Genomic DNA, 17,479 nt, shown 5'->3' with positions numbered 1-17,479 from the left:
TGTGCAAGGCACTGTGCTGAGTGCTGTACTTATATTATCTCAATTTTTCTGTTTACCAATACTTGATGCTATCATTATTATTATGAGAAACTAAGACTCCTATTAGTAACACGTTTCATTGAGCTATAGATAAGTCTTGATCCACATATGATTTCAGAAATGTTTACAACAACTCATTGGAAACCATAGCGCTATTTATATCACTCATTTTTTAAGGAGTTCCATGCTACATTGTATTGTTGTGTGCCTTATTATATGTATGCCCTGAATACAAACAAAACATCAGTAATTCACTTCAAAACAGAGGTAATTCACTTCCCTATATCACCACACTAAACTCTAGGAGAGTATCTTATAGATAAGTGAGTGTTTAGTAAATATTTGTTAATGCTTATTTTTGTTTTACAGAAATTATATCGTACTATTCACATTTTGACTTATTCACTCAAGAGGAATTTCTTGAAATCTATCCAAACCAACTAGTGTATCTCTAATTCATTAAGTAGTACATAGTATTCTATTATATGAATGGACCATAATACTCCTCTACTGATTAACATTTTCTTTGTTGCCCAGTTTTACCAACTAAAAATAATGCTAAAATAAGCATGCTTATTTATTCAGTATGCTCTTATTTCCATGTGATAAGATTTCCAACATGAAGTGCAGAGTCAAAATTACATATCATATTAATTTGAATAGATATTGCTAAGTTGCTATCTAAAACTCTAGGAAAGTCATATTTTTACCAGCAATGTGGAACAGTGCTTCTTTGCTTATGTCCCAGCCAGCAAGAGAAATTATTGCTTTATTTTGCTTTGTTTTAATTTTGGCCAATCTGAAAGCTGTGAATCTCACTGTGTTTTTTCACCTATTAGTAATTTTGAGAATCTTTGCATATATTTGATAGCTGTTGCAATTTTGTTTTGCAAATGGTTCCTCAATATCTTTTGCCTATTTTGCTATTAGATTGTCCCCTTGTTCTCTATTTTAAATAGCTCATTGTATCAAACCTCTGCCTTCTAAAGTGCAATTCCCCTTCAAATTATTTTTATAGATCTGTTTATATTATTTTTTACATAACAGTTTTGAATTTTATATACAAACAAAGTCATTTATCTTCTCTTTTATATTCTTTATTAAGGATATCTTTCCTGTTCCTAAATTGAATATGTAGCTCTTTAGATTGGCTTCCAAAGTTTTTATTAATTAAATAATTGTTTTGGACTTGTTGAATTTTATCAATTACTTCTTTTAGTATTTAGTGATAATATCATATAATCTTCCTTCTTAAAAGTATTGATGTTATAAACCATGAGAATAGAATTATTAATATGGTATCATTCTGAAATAGAATATATTTGGTCTTAGTATATCCTTCAATAGATGGCTGGACAACTTAACTTTTCTCCACATACTCAGTACTCATGACTGCTAAGGCAAAGAATACCCAACCATTTCCACCTTGTTAGAAACCTTTGGATCCTTCAGGTTCAATAATAACAAATCCACTTTCAGTTAATAGCTCTGCAGCCAGGTTTATATAAAAAGTAGCTGGGGCTGTTTCTATTACCTGGATCTCATTCTCTGCCAGTAGCTAAGAGGTGAGGCTTCCAAGAAGCAAGGACATAAGAGATGAAAATACAAGATCAATTTTAGGCCTTTCAATTTGAAATTCTTCATCATATTTCTTTTTTTGAGGCTTTAAGGGGAATGATTGGAAAATACAGGGTAATAAAAGTTAAAGACATTAGAGTCAATGTGAAAGGCACAAACACTTTGTTTTTTTTTTTTTGAGATGTAGTCTCGCTGTGTCACCCAGGCTGGAGTGCAATGGCATGATCTCAGCTCAGTGACCTCTACCTCATGAGTTCAAGAAATTCTCCCACTTCAGCCTCCCGAGTAGCTGGGATTACAGGCACCTGTCATCATGCCTGTCTAATCTTTGTATTTTTGTAGAGATGGGGTTTCACCATGTTGACTAGGCCAGTCTTGAACTCCTGACTTCAGGTGATCCTCCTGCCTTGGCCTCCCAAAGTGCTGGGATTACAGGCATGAGCCACCACACCTGGCCAGCACAAATACATTTCTCTGAGCTGACCTAGATCCTAATATTCCAAACAAATATATGAGATTAACATAAGGAAGAGGCCCACCTAAAAAAAGACATTTTTAAAACCTAAAATAAAAATGTACAAATGCATTTTATCCCAAATGTTCTACATAACTTAATATATTCCTTAACCTTCATTTGTTTTATACCTTATCATAAAAGTGGTAAAGCATTACTATGATGATCTACCAGAAAATTCTCAAGCAAGAGCTTAATTATTTTAACTATGTTAGGAAAACAGCAGTGAAGATTTGAATTGCCAAATTGCCTGAGAAGAAATAATCATAAGAAAATTAAACAAGTGTTCTGATATATGTGCACAATGAGAAAAAGCAAAGAAGGTTCAAACCATCTGTGCTTATAATCTTTTGGGTTCTAATTGAAATCCAAATTATCTTAATGGGATTTAGATAGCAATGTTTAATAGACAAACTTTGCAAAGCAATATCTCACCAGAAAGTAATAAAAATCTTGCAATAATTTTTAAAATATTTATTTGTTCTTATTTATTAATTTAGGAGACAGGGTCTCACTCAGTCACTCAGGCTGGAGTGCAGTGGTGCAATCATGGCTCACTGCAGCCTCAGTCTCCTGGGTTTCAGAGATCTTCCCACCTTAGCCTCCCAGGTAGCTGGGACTACAGGCTGGGGCCACCACATCTATCTGGCAATTATTTTATTTTTGTAGAGACAGGGGTTCCCTATGTTGCTCAGGCTGGTCTCAACCTCCTGTCCTGAGGCAATCCTCCTGTCTCAGCCTCCCAAAGTGTTGGGATCATAGGCTTGAGCCACCACACCCCACCTATTGTAATATTTTTAGCATAGAGTTTATGAGCATGAACTTTGGAATTAGTTAAGACCGCAGTCCAAATATTGGCACTTCTACTTAACACCTCTGTGATTTTAAGAAAGAGGAACTTGCATTTCTTTATCTGTAAAATGAAAATAACAGAACCTACCTTCAAGGATTAGTATAGGAATTGAAAGAGAAAATATACATAAAGCACTTAATTTGAATATACAGTAATTTCACAACAAACTTGAGCTGTTATTATTCCCCTTTTCCTCTTTTTTTGTCCTCCTCCACCCAGAGGGCCAATAATAGCTTATCATAATTTGCATATATATGTATATATATATATACACACACACAATACACATACTACACACACACACACACACACGTACGCACACACCCTTATATGGGGTTTATTGGGTTTTGTAAAGTGTGCTTGCTCTGTGAATGTACTTCCAGACAAGCAAACAACCCTCTATTCCAGTAAACTCACCACCAAGTTGTTTCTTCTCATCTTTCCCTGTTGATACGTTTGTGTATCTACCACTGATGCATCTACATTCAGATGTTTAGACCACTGAAATATATAATTCTTCTTTCACTCTGACAGGTTTCCAACACCCAACCCTATTCCTCCACCTCCACACACAGCCCACATTAAATTCTAGCAAATGTGTATTTTTATTTTGTTAATTCTTCATAGATAAATCAGATAGATAGATCTATCTGGTGTATCTCAGATATAACCAATACACAGCCCAATTTTCCTGTCTTCTCACCCTTCCCTTCTTATGTGAACATGACTCTGGAAATATTGTAAGACTCAGTCAGGGGAATTTCTCGAATTTCCTTCTTTTAGACTTAAAGTTAGGCAATGACAACTTCTGAGTAAGCATAGTTGTTAAGATGAGTATATAATCCCTTACCAAACAGGGTCTACATCTATGGAAGGGCTGGAACAGGACGTGTTTATAGGGTAAATAGGCTCAAAGTTGTAAATTACCACTAGATGTCACCCTTTGTAACATGTAAACAAATGTGGGGCAACTTTCTACTACCAAAGTACTCTGGAGTCAAGGCACTTGCCCCAGACCTGAGAAACACCTAACATTAACATCGACTCTGCCTGTGACCCACTGCCACACTGGAAACAAATAATAAAGATTAATCTCCAATGTAATACTGAGGCTGGCTCTGAGGGTCCTCTGATTAGGATAGGAAAACCCACTTATTTTCACCAATAAGGACTTCATTTATTAACTGTCCACCTCCAAAGGGCTGAGGCACAACTGCCATGTTTCTGTCTCCAAGAGTATCTATTTTTCCAAGCTCCATCATGCCAGAAGACTGATGGAATTACCTCTTTTGTTCTCTTAGATTGTGTTGGTATCACTAGCAAGAACTCATATGGACCTCTGATTTTGTGATGAAAACCAAGATTAGTCAATACCTCTTTATCACATAAAGCTCCACAGAAATATGACCTAGCTGTCCCCGATTCTCCAAGATTCATTCTGCCACTGCTGACAGATCATGAAAGTTAATTTTGAGGCTGAAAATGCAGCATTTTTCTCCTTCTCAAAACTGCACAGGAACTGAAGTGATAAAACATTGCTTAATTAATGAAAAATCCCAATTCTACTTTTTCTAGATTCACATGTAGCATTTCTCTGCTTCTAAGGATGGCCATCCCTAAAGATCTAGTGGTATGATCTAACCATGACCAAATCCTTTGTCTCCATTTGATACTTCTCATGAATTTCTCAAGTTTTTAAAAAATTTTAATTAATCTGAACCAATAGTTAAAAACAACATCTGATATTTGATTCTTTCAACAACTTTCTGATAAGTACTTTAATTATCCCTATTCACAACTAAGGAGGAAACTAAAGCTAACAATTTAAGTAACGTGCTCAAGATCAAGGAGCTACTAAATGCCAAAGCTTGGGCTTTAACCCATAGTAACTGCAGTTGACAATCAAGCCAAGCTTGACTATTACCTACATTTTCAGAGAAATATATTTCAATTATTTGTAAACTTAGTTGTATTTCTTCAATTTATCTTTACATTAAATTTACATTTTGTTTTGTAAACTAAAGTTTACTATTGTTTATGAACTCATAGAATGTATTACTGATAAGTTTTATGAACAAACATAAGTGTTTAATATAAGGTGTTCCATGAATTTTACAATAAAAGAAACTCTGGGGGATGTGCCTGCTAAACCCATGGGCATGTAGATATGTGTAAACTTAAATGTAACCTTCCTAAGCAACCTGTAGGGTAGCCCCATATTTGAATGAGCTTTCTCTATTCAAATATGGGGCTTCATGATAGCCTTTCAGAAGGTTTAAGAACAAGTTAAGGTCACATAAACAGTAATTGGCAGGATGAAAGTGTACATACTGATTGGGTTTTCTGACCATAACATTTGTTTAATTTTCATTAAACTGAGCAGTCTTTCAACGTGAAGACTGTTTCTCAAATTTTACAGTTTTGGCTTTAATTTTTTTCTTATTAACAAACTAACCTTAAGAAAATCAGTTTGTAATCATATTCTCAGTTGCACCTCTTTTTCTCACTTCATTCTATTGTCATAGTTCTTTGGTTTTGAGGGACAAAATTAGTGGTGTTACATCCTAGAATTTTTATCATTTGGCATCTACTATACTGGTAGTAAAGATTTTACCTATAATATCCATTATACCATATCTGCATAGCACATGAATATTATGTACCAATCCAGACAGTTGCATGTCTGAGATGATTTATCATGCAATCTGTGTCTATAAGACATAATAAACAGAATAGGTAAGTGAGGCTTCTCAGAAAAACTGCAAAAATAAAGACCTTGTGTTAAATCTTCTGAAAGAAAATGTTGATTAGACTGATATTGTGAAAGCAAATGGAGTAACTAAATGTAGAAAGTTTTAAACAATACTCTGGACCTTATTTTGTGTCAGGCACTAGTGAAATCACTTTATATGTTATTTTACTTTTTTCAATCACTATCCTTACATGACACCTACAATTGTAATCTCAAATTTTACACATGAGGAAAGTGAAGCATAGAAATTTCAAGTAAACTTCTCACAGTCACATCACTAGTAAACTCCATGACTGGACTTCAAACCTAAGTAGTGTAAGTGGGGTATCTGAATCCAGCAGCAACAATAACAGCAATGAATCAGACACCGCATAAGCACTTTACCTGTATTTTCTCATTTAACCTTGACACTAACCCTATGAGATGTTACTATTGTAATTCTCATTTTAAGAATGAGAAAACAAAGGTTCACAGAGGTTAAATAAGTTGTGCAATACATCATATTTAATGGATGGCTCTTCAGGATTTGAATCTAGCTAGTCAACATACGTGTATTTTATACATTTTTTTCATTGTTGACATTATAATCTTAGGCACATGAATTAAAATATAAATGGTTATACAAGGATTTATAAATATTTTCTATTCATGGATATTGATTCTGTCATGGATATTGCGGGTTGACTCCTCACTTCTGGCCACCTTTTAGATCTAGAGCATGTAGAAATTTTAAAACCTATTTCTCAGAGGACCATGGAACTCAAACTTTGGATGTTAATTATTTTCCACCAGTTAGCTACATTCACTTAAGATTCAGAAGACAGAAGTAAGGTGGAAACCTTTTTTCTGCCCTTGCCTTTTCTTTTAGTTCTTCTTGCAGGCAAGGTTAAAGAAAAGTGAGTTTTTTCTGCTGTAGTGTTAGAAAGGCTGTTATCTAGAACAGAAGCATTTGCAGTAGCAGCAGCAGTGGCAGCAGCAATGGCATCTTCTTGATTTCCCCTCCTGATTTTGTGGATCCCCACCTGGGGTATGTTCTTGAATTCATAACTCCAATCCAATGTAAGACACGAAGGTGGTAGCACCCTTGATAGGTCATCTCTTTAGTGTTCTGAGTCATTTCTGGAAGCCCAAACTAGAAATCACCCCTTTAGCCCCCCAACAAATTTAAGTACTTAATTATTGTATCCCGTCTACTTATTTATCTATCACATTTCTAGTGTGTGTTTCCTGCCCTGGGTTTTGACTGATACAGTATTCATTGTTCAAATTGCATTAGGGCTGCCTGATAGAAGTTCTTGTAGCTAATGCCTTTCAGAGACTGTGTTGCTGACCTATTTTACAGTTTTGTCTCTCCATTAATTTCAGTCAATCTTCTTCATCCCATCCCCCTTTCTCAGTAACTTCATCCGTTCACTACTCCAAAAACATCTTTGAAAACCATTTTGACAGCCAAGCCTAACAAACCCCAAAATGATAACATTCCAGTTTAGGAAAGTTATTTTGAAAGAAAAAGAAAATTCTAGACATAGAATGTTCAAATTTTTATTTGTTGTAAGACACTTAAAATAATAATGTTATTAATGAAAGGAAGTTTTGTTTGTTTGTTTTCCTGTTTTCTAATGTATTTATACTGGGAAACATGTCCTGAGACCTAGCTCCCAACTCCCGCCAACCTTGACCTTCCACTCACCTTTTACCACTGTGGTTACATGCTTTGCTGCTGTTGCTGCTTGACTCTTGCCCTGAATGTTATGTTTCAAAAAATAAGCTTAGGTTTTTTTACCTGATACTTAGCTTTTGCTATAAAATATAATTGTCTTCAAGACATGCGTATAAAAACCAGAGGACAAGATTATGCCAAGTTCCTTGCCTCTGCCACGTTTTCTTTCATTGTGTGTGTGTGCGTGAGAGAGAGATATTCCTTATTAGCAAAATTTAACAGAGAAGTAGCCATTAAGGTAGTCTCAAATACATTCAGTTAAGTAACTTTCAAGAATACATATTGGTATCGAAGCACCTTGCTTAATTTGTACTCAGCGGCACACTAAAATAAATACCATACATATTTATATGTGATGGCTGTTGGGAAGAATATCAGAAGGGTAAACAACATTTGGGAAAACCAACAGGCATTTGTTTCTTTGTACCTGACCAAAACTACATTCAGCTGGTATTTGTGCTACTACATAGATGGGCGCCTACAGGCCATGTGATATTTCTGTTCTTGTCGTCTTTCTCTGTAGAAGGAAGGGAGGAAGCAAAGAGATCAAGAACTATGTCTTAGTCCCAGACACCATGGTCAAATCAAAGAAGAATAACACAAAGGAAAGTCCATATCACCAGAAGCTGGGTTAGTTTCTACTTTCTGTTTCTGGATGGCAATCAGGAAGAGTTTTGTAAAAATATATGCATATGTGTAGTAAACAATTTCTACTCTCAAAATGTTTTAAACATTAGTTTGAAAAATTAATCAGGTTAATGCATTTCTGTGGAAAGAACAAGCACTTTTTGTCATTTGGTTTCTTTTCAGATCTTTTACAAAAATATGAACTACAATTATCATTGCTATTTTCTTGCTTCTGTTTTTCCTAAATATTTCCATTTAATTCATTGATTCTTCCTCTCAGTTTATGTTTCTTCAAATTCAGATTGGAAGTATGACATTTTCTCAGAAAACAGAATTGGATGCTTCAAGGTTATTTTGATTTAAACTTACAAATAATTATTTAATGAAACGAAAAAACGTCTGTTCAATTTTCACTGATAAGGCCAGAATAACAGAATATAGACAATTATATAGACAATATAGACAATTATAGAAAATTATATTTTATAGCAAAAGCCAAGTATCAGGTAAAAGCACCTAAACTCCTTTTTTGAATAACAGAAATGGAATATTTAGGTATTTTGTTTCCAATGATTTATTACAAAATTTTACAAATATATTAAAATCATGGAAGAATTATACAGAGAAAACCACCTAAATTGTACAATTAATATTTTGCTGTGTTTTCTTTATCATGCATCTCTCCATCTATTTGCTCTGTTTGGGAATTCTATAACCACCTCAAAAGAAGAATCAGGTGAAAAACATTAGAAAGGGCATGATTTTACAGAAATATTCCCACCCCACACTTAATAATGTTTTCATACATTTTGATTTTGCTTTTTACTATCAAAATTGCTATAAAATTTTGGAAAATGTTTTAAGTGAACCCTGGGATTTTGTGACTCAGATCTCAATATTTTCTGTAGTTTTTCCCATGCTTTTCAATAAAGTAGGGTTTGTTGAGAAGTAGAGAAGAAAGGGTTATCATTGAGTATCAGACTAATATATAAAACTCCTTACATGCCATCACTCTGCCCTCAATTTTTAAATAATGGGATTTTATAAAAAGACTGAATAAAGGACTCTAAAGCGATAAACTACAGAGAGATACAAGATGCTATTGCCAAAAACCAGATAGCATTCAATTAGTTTTTTTAAAGGCATTCTTATCACATCTCCTCCTAATATTAGCTTTCTCAATAAACAATAGCCTGCTGCAATATTGCCAGGGTTGCCCAGCTGAGATGACAATGTGCAGTGACAGATGATTGGGATCATCCGAAACTGTTGATGTTATTCACAAACGGCACTCACTGGTCCTTTAGTTTAGGAGATTATTCTATGACTCTAACATGAAATCAGATTAATATTTATGTGGTAAGAGAGATAAGAAATGCATTTTTCTGCAATAAAAAATAACCAAACATATTTTGTGGGTCCATTTTCAGCTACTAACTTTTATCTAATTGAGTCTGATATGTACATTAGATAATGAGCACACACATCTTTCTATTATCTAATTGAGTCTGATATGTACATAAGATAATGAGCACACACATCTTTCTGCTCTTTGAAAAGGCTTTAAATCTTGTATGACTATTCAAGACCTTAATTTAGGCTTTCAGATTGTATTGGCTTTAAATGAAGGAAAAATCAGTAGTGTAAAAAATATCTACAATTTAGTATAATAATGCTACCATTCATACTGGGTTATGTCAATCTCTGGTTTTTAGACATAGGAATTACTTGGTCACATGAAGCTACTGAGTCAAATTAAAGTTTATAATAATATTTTATAGACCATTATTTTTCTCCAGAATACAGAAAATTTCTAGTATTAAAACAAAAAATAAGTCATTACTTTAATCCATCTAACTAAAAAGTATATTTTTAATATGTTTTGAAACATTGGCTGATTTGATAGGATTGAATCAATTACCATTCTGAAAAAATATTAAATTTTATTTAGATGCTAGAACTGAAATACAACATATTGAAATCTTCATAACATGATAATATTTTCAATTCAAGACACAAAGCAATTACTAGCTTATGATAAATAGAACATTTCTGAAGATTATCTGAAAGGTCCTGAAAGGTCTGGCTGCTTCCTATCTTTCCAGTCTCATCTGGAATGATGCTTGCAGGATTTCCAGGTGAGTCATCTCTCTAGTTTCCTCCTACCTTATTGAGCTACTTCTCCTCAATATTTAAAGATTCTCTATTTTCTCTGACCTGGAATCATATTGTAAGCCTCAAACTTTCCTCTGTCTTTTTTCACTCTCTTGATGTCCTCGTCCAGTCCTGTGTCTTTAAATATCATGAATTTGTTAGTGTTTATCAAATGTATATTTCCAGTCTGAATGTCTCCCTAAGCTCCAGATTTGGTGGGGAAAAATTCTATGATCTACTACATATCCAGAAAATGTGGACCCTGTCAGTGACGTGCTATGCTAGCAAGAGCAAATTCTATATGTCTCCTCCCAATTTTGCATGCAGAGACACGTAGGTAGCTTGAAACCAGCCATATTGGGAGTATTTAGCCCATGAAAATCAGCAAATGCTAAAAATCCTCACCTGCCCTTCCAGAGCTAGGTTAGCAGCATACAACTGCCTATCACGTCCTGAATAGGCCTGATATTGTTTGGCTGTGTCCTCACCCAAATCTCATCTTGAATTGTAGCTCCCATAATTCCCTCGTGTTGTGGGAGGGACCAAGTGGGGGATATTTTAATCATAGGGATGGTTTCCCCCATACTGTTCTCGTGGTGGTGAATAAGTCTCATGAGATCTGATGGCTTTACAAGAGGAAACCCCTTTCACTTGGTTTTCATTTTCTTGTCTTATCTGTCAGCATGTGAGATGTGCTTTTCATCTTCTGTCATGATTGTGAGGCCTCCCCAGCCACACAGAACTGTGAGTCCATTAAACCTCTTTCTTTTGTAAATTGCCCAGTCTTGGCTAGGTCTTTATCAGCAGCATGAAAGTGGACTAACACAGTAAATTGGTACCAGTAGAGAGGGGAGCTGCTGAAAAGATACGCAAAAATGTGGAAGCAACTTTAAAACTCGGTAACAGGCAGGCAGAGGTAGGAACAGTTTGGAGGGCTCAGGAAAAACAAAAACAAAAACAAAAACAGGAAAATGTGTGAAAGTTTGGAAATCCCTAGAGACCTGTTGAATGGCTTTGACCAAAATGTTGATAATGATATGGACAATGAAATCTAGGCTGAGGTGGTCTCAGGTGGAGATGAGGAACTTGTTGGGAACTGAAGCAAAGGTGACTCTTGTTATGTTTTAGCAAAGAGACTGGTGGCATTTTATCCCTGCCCTTTTTTGATATTTGTCTGACTTTGAACTTGAGAGAGATAACTTAGGGTATCTGGCAGAAGAAATTTCTAAGCAACACAGCATTCAATTGGTGACTTGGGTGCTGTTAAAGGCATTCAGTTTTATAAGGGAAGCAGAACATAAAAGTTTGAAAAATTTGTAGCCTGACAATGTAATATAAAAGAAAATCCCATTTTCTGAGGAGAAATTCAAGCTGACTGCAGAAATTTGCATAAGTAATAAGGAGCCAAATGTTAATCCCCAAGACAATGGGGTAAATGTCTCCAGGGCATGTTAGAGACCTTTGCAATAGCCCTTCCTGTCACAAACCTGGAGGCCTGGGAGGTAAAAATTGCTTCCTGGGTCGGGCCCAGGGTCCCTCTGCTGTGTGCAGCCTAGGTACTTGGTGCCCTGCATCTCAGCTGCTCCAGCTGTGACTAAAAGGGGCCAAACTACAGCTTGGGCCATGGCTTCAGAGGGTGCAAGTCCCAAGCCTTGGCAGCTTCCAGGTGGTGTTGAGCCTGCAGGTGCACAGAAGTCAAGAACTGAGGTTTGGGAACCTCCTCCTAGATTTCAGAGGATGTATGGAAACGCCTGGGTGTCCAGGCAGACATTTGCTGCAGGAGTGCACACTGATAGAGAACCTCTGCTAGGGCAGTGCAGGAGGGAAATGTGGGGTGGGCACCCCCACATAGAGTCCTCATAGGGGCACTGCCTAGTGGAGCTGTGAGAAGAGGGCCACTGTTCTCCAGATCTCAGAATGGTAGATCCACCAATAGTGTGCATCCTGCACACAGAAAATCCATAGACCCTCCATGCCAGCCCATGAAAGCAGCTGGAACAGACGCTGTACCCCACAAAGCACAGAAATGGAGCTGCCCAAGACCATAGGAATCCACCTCTTGCAACAGCATGACCCAGATGTGAGACATAGAGTCAAAGGAGACCATTTTGAGCATTAAGATTTAAGTGCCCTGCTGGATTTCAGACTTGCATGGAGCCTTTAGCCCCTTTGTTTTGGCCAATTTCTTCCATTTGGAATCGGTGTATTTACCCAATGCCTATACCCTCATTGTATCTAGGAAGTAACTAACTTGCTTTTGATTTTACAGGCTTACAGGTGGAAAGGACTTGCTTTGTCTTAGATGAGACTTTGGACTGTGGACTTTTGAGTTAATAATGAAATGAGTTAAGACTTTGGGGGACTGCTGGGATGGCATGATTGGTTTTGAAATGCGAAGACATGAGATTTGGAGGGGGCCAAGTGTGACATCAGGGTTTGCCTGTGTCCTCACCCAAATCTCATCCTGAATTGTAGCTCCCATAATTCCCTTGAGTCGTGGGAGGGACCAAGTGGGAGATAATTGAATCATGGGGGCGGTTCCCCCATACTGTTCTCATGGTGGTGAATAAGTCTCATGAGATCTGATGGTTTTATAAAGGGAAATCGCTTTGGCTTGGTTTTCATTCTCTTCTCTTGTCTGCTGCCATGTGAGATGTGCCTTTCATCTTCCACCATGATTGTGAGGCCTCCCCAGCCACATGGAACTGTGAGTCCATTAAACCTCTTTCTTTTGTAAATTGTCCTGTCTCAGCTATGTTGAAAATGGACTAATACAAGGCCCAAGAAAAACAGGACCAAGAAGATCATGAATAATGAATGTGCTCTTCTGTGTGTGTGTGTGTGTGTGAGAAAAGATTATTGTATTAGCAATTCCTTTAATACTATTCCTTAAATCCATTCTTTCAGTTTATTAAAAGTAAATCTATACCCACAAAGTCCCAAATTCAGATTGGCAGCTCAATTTGGTGGCCCAGAGGTATGTAACCTATTATTCCAGATGCAATTACAAAGTTATGGCAATATGTGAAGTCAAGGAAACAAATTGAATTACTTTTAGGAAAATTTTGCTCATAATTATTGTCTAGATTAAGAATCTTATGGTGCTTCTAATCTCTCTCCGATCCATGTGCTTAGATAAGGGAGGAGATACTAAACACAGACTGGCCAGAATCTCTTTTGGAAGAAGAGGGTCAATTAGCTGTTGGTAGCCACGTTGGAAAGTCATCTTTATATATCCTGTCTGACACTGCTGCCATAAAAACCCATGTGTTAGGGGGCAGAGGAAATCAGGTATGAGGAAAGAGAATAAAGTAAATGTTCAAAGAGAAAGAGTGCTAAGAGATCCCACAGACCACGAAAGAGAGGGAGAGAGAGCCAATTGACATTCTACAACCCCAATTCCCATGCAGCATGGTTTTATTAGGTTTCACATGCTTCCATTCTGTTCTCGAATGAATACCACTTTTGCTCAGTTCTTATTAATAATATCATTTAAGGTTTAGTTGAGAAAAAAGTTTCTTTAATTTCTAGACTTGGTATTTAATTGACCTCTTGCAATCTATGCTTAGATGTGTAATAGTCATTTCAAAATTCACATGCCTAAAACTGAACTCCTGAATTTCCCCCAAAGGTGCTTCATTCACATTTCATCTTCTTCTCAGCTCAGTAAATTTCTGTATCTTTTTCAGGCTAAAACTATTTGACTTTGATTCATTTTTTCTCACATAACTATATCCAACCCCATAGCATGTCCTGCTGACTCTATCTTCTGAATAGAATATTCAAAGTCTGCACACTTCTTGTCATCTTCATTACCACCTCCTTTTTTTAAGCCATTATTTTGTCCTGCTTGGATTATTGCAATAACCCTTTGTAGTCCCTGTTTCTGCCTCCTCTTCTCCCTTCAGTCTATTTTCTACACAGCAGCCAGATTAAACCATATCATTCTTCTGATCACCATGCCATTAAGCTTCCCATTTCTCTCAGGCTAAAAGCCAAAAACCTTATAATGGCATCTCCTCTTTCACTGTCTAACCTCACCTCCAACTATTTGCCTCCTCATTGACTTATTTCCAACTACATAGGCTTCTCAGCTCTTCCTGAAACACTGTCTTCTCAGGCCCTTTGCCTTTGCTGTTCACTCCACTTCTCAGGATTTCTCCTCAATTATCTACCTAGCCCCATTACTAATCTTCAGGTCTTTGCTCAAATGTCAACTTCTGAGTGCAGTTTTTCCTATCATTGCATTTAAACTAAAGTATCACCTACCCCTAGGATGCCCTATCCCTCTTCTAGCTCTTTCCCCCATAGTATGTATGTATGTATGTATGTATGTATGTATGTATGTATGTATATATATATTTTTAGATGAAGTTTAGATGGAGTTTAGATGGGCTCTTGTTGCCCAGGCTGGAGTGCAATGGTACAATCTTGGCTCAGTGCAACCTCTGCCTCCCAGGTTCAAGTGATTCTCCTGCCTCAGCTTCCTGAGTAGCTGGGATTACAGGCATGTGCCAACAAGCCCAGCTAATTTTGTATTTTCAGTAGAGATGGGGTTTCCCCCTGCTGGTCTCGAACTCCTAACCTCAGTGATCCACCCGCCTCAGCCTCCCAAAGTGCTGGGATTACAGGCATGATCCATCGTGCCTGGCCCTCCATAGTATTTAGAAGTATTTACCATAGCATGCATTTTCTTCATTTTTACTTTTTTTGTTTCTCTCTACTAAAATATAAACTCTTTGCTGGCAGGGATTTTTGACTATTGAGATCATAGCTGTTTCCCATGTTTCTAGAATGGTGCCTGGCATACAGTAGGTGCTCAAGAAACCCTTGAATAAATGAATAAGTGAATTCACAGAATAAAAATACTTGTGGGGGTGCAGTTGGGGAAATGGCTGAATTACACAAACTATTTGTCTCTACTGCCCTATTTCAGTGGAATATTGCCAACTCTTTGCTCTGCTTTGTTCTATTTAGATTCTGCATCTGTGTAGATTTCTCTTCCAAAATTTGGGGATGTATAGTAATTTAGTCAGTGAAAGAGTTGTTTCCATGGATGCTTGGTAAACTGATTATAATGAAATTGGCACTGGGTCCTAGTTTTAATATGACACCATGGCATATTATAATTCTAATTTCCAATCTAAAGTTTCTCTAGTAGCAGAATAAGTACTTTCCCTGGGCATTTTTTTTTTTTCCTGCAGAACTTAGATAAAAAGCTCATGTTTTATTTGGCATCTGATCACTCATAGCAATCTTCTCAGATAAAAACACAATGTCAGTGAGAAGAAAGGAAAAACCTCCTGCCGAATAGAAGGGAATAATCCCTTGTAAAACTGTCTCTGGATGCTAATGAGCCAACAATAAAGGCCCTATTATGTAATTGTTTTGAATGATATTGTTCACATTAAATTTCAGTGATGCCAAAGGCAGAATCACCCTGAGGCTCTGATACATCAGTTAGAATAATGACACAGATTCAAGCTCATCAATTTTGCTAATGGCTAGTGCATCTACTTTAGACCAGCAAGGAAAAACAAAAACTTGAGTTTTACTTTTTATCTTATTTCAACGTTATTGATCATATTCTTTAACAAAGAAAAAAGAAAAATTATATTGAGGCATCAATATCCAATACCCTGAAACATGCACAAACATATCCCAATGAGACAACACTAGGATCAAAAGTGTATGAAGTCCCCCCATCTGTCCACAGGCTGAAATAACAACACTTTGTTTGTCTTCAATTTCTTGTGTCTTCATACTTTGATGTCTGGTTAGATTGGTAATTGATTCCATTACCATATGTAGACACTTTAAATAATGAAATGGGTAATACAAACTGGGACAAAATGGATAGTCAATATATTATGACTTTCTCCAGAATCTAGGAAACTTAGGTAATATCTAGTCATTAAAACATGTTTGAAATCATAAGTAAAAAATGAATACCTTAATGGCTCTATAAGGATAATATGGATTCCAACAGGCACTAAAATTTTATACCACATGAATGTGATACTGTGATCAAGTGGACAGCATTTTGGCATATGCAATAAACCACATTTAACATAATTCTGTTTTTAAGTGTACAATTAAGTTATGTCACAGACTGAGTAGCTGATTCCAGAAATTTTAAAGTCTTTAGCTACAAAATCTAATATTATATTTGAAAGACTAGATCTTTTTGGTAAACTGTTTACTGAAGGGATCAGCTAAGGACCTCTATGATTAATCTTCATATTCTCTATAGAATATTCTAAAGCATAAGCCGGGCATGGTGGCTCATGCCTGTAATCCCAGCACTTTGGGAGGCTGAGGCAGGAGATCACCTGAGGTCGGGAGTTCGAGACCAGCCTGACCAACATGGAAAAACCCCACCTCTACTAAAAATAAAAATTAGCTGGGCATGGTGGTGTATGCCTGTAATCCCAGCTAAGTGGGGAGGCTGAGGCAGAAGAATCACTTGAACCCAAGAGGCAGAGGTTGCAGTGAGCCAAGTTTGTGCCATTGCACTCTAGCCTGGGCCACAAGAGAGAAACTCCATCTCAAAAAAAAAAAAGAAAGAAAGAATATTCCAGAGCATATCCTTTATTAGATATTCTTATAAAATTACAGTTTCTGTGAATGTGAAAATCATGTAGGACAGATGATAAAAAGTATATCTTCTCATGAAATTTGAGACTTGAGAATAACATTAGAGATTATCTTGCTGTAATTTTTTATATTACAGTTAAGAAACTGAGATTCTTAGCAAAGTGAGAATTACTGAAGTAATGTAATAGTAAAGGTGGTTGATGATCATAATTTGAATTATGGTAGTAGTCAAGAAGAAAACTGAAAAATTTGGACTTATTTGAAAGATACTTTGGGGGTAAAATTAACAGGAAAAGACTTGGCAGTGGTTTAATAATGTAATTATTAAATTCTGAGCAAAGTGATATGCTCAGTAATTCTGAGCAAAGTGATATGGATTCATATTAGAAGTTCTAATTGCATTATATGACTGAAAGGGATCAGAAAAGGCCACCCCAAAACATGTTACTTTGGCATAAGAATTATTTTGAGTTCAAAGTAACTGAGAAGCAGCAGATGAAGAAAGAATTCTCTGTCCTCCCACTTTCTGACTAAAAATAGGGCATAAATTTCCTTTTATGAAGGTTTCCTGCTCTCTTCTCTCACATCAAGAAAAAGAGACAATTCTTAATCACTGGAGACTACTCTTGTCACTGGAGAGTATTT

At 36.4% G+C, this 17,479-nt stretch overlaps 1 protein-coding gene across 3 annotated transcripts in view; it reads right to left on the bottom strand.

Moving 5' to 3' along the window:
• Positions 1–17,479, bottom strand: part of IQCM (IQ motif containing M) — a 496,764-nt gene that overhangs the window by 11,686 nt on the left and 467,599 nt on the right. The gene's annotated exons all lie outside the window — the stretch shown is intronic.

The sequence above is a fragment of the Macaca nemestrina genome, chromosome 3 (genome assembly GCF_043159975.1).
Source record: "Macaca nemestrina isolate mMacNem1 chromosome 3, mMacNem.hap1, whole genome shotgun sequence".
Taxonomy (NCBI): Eukaryota; Metazoa; Chordata; class Mammalia; order Primates; family Cercopithecidae; genus Macaca; species Macaca nemestrina.
Note: the sequence above shows the minus strand (reverse complement) of the source record. Positions and strands in the feature narration are given on the sequence as shown.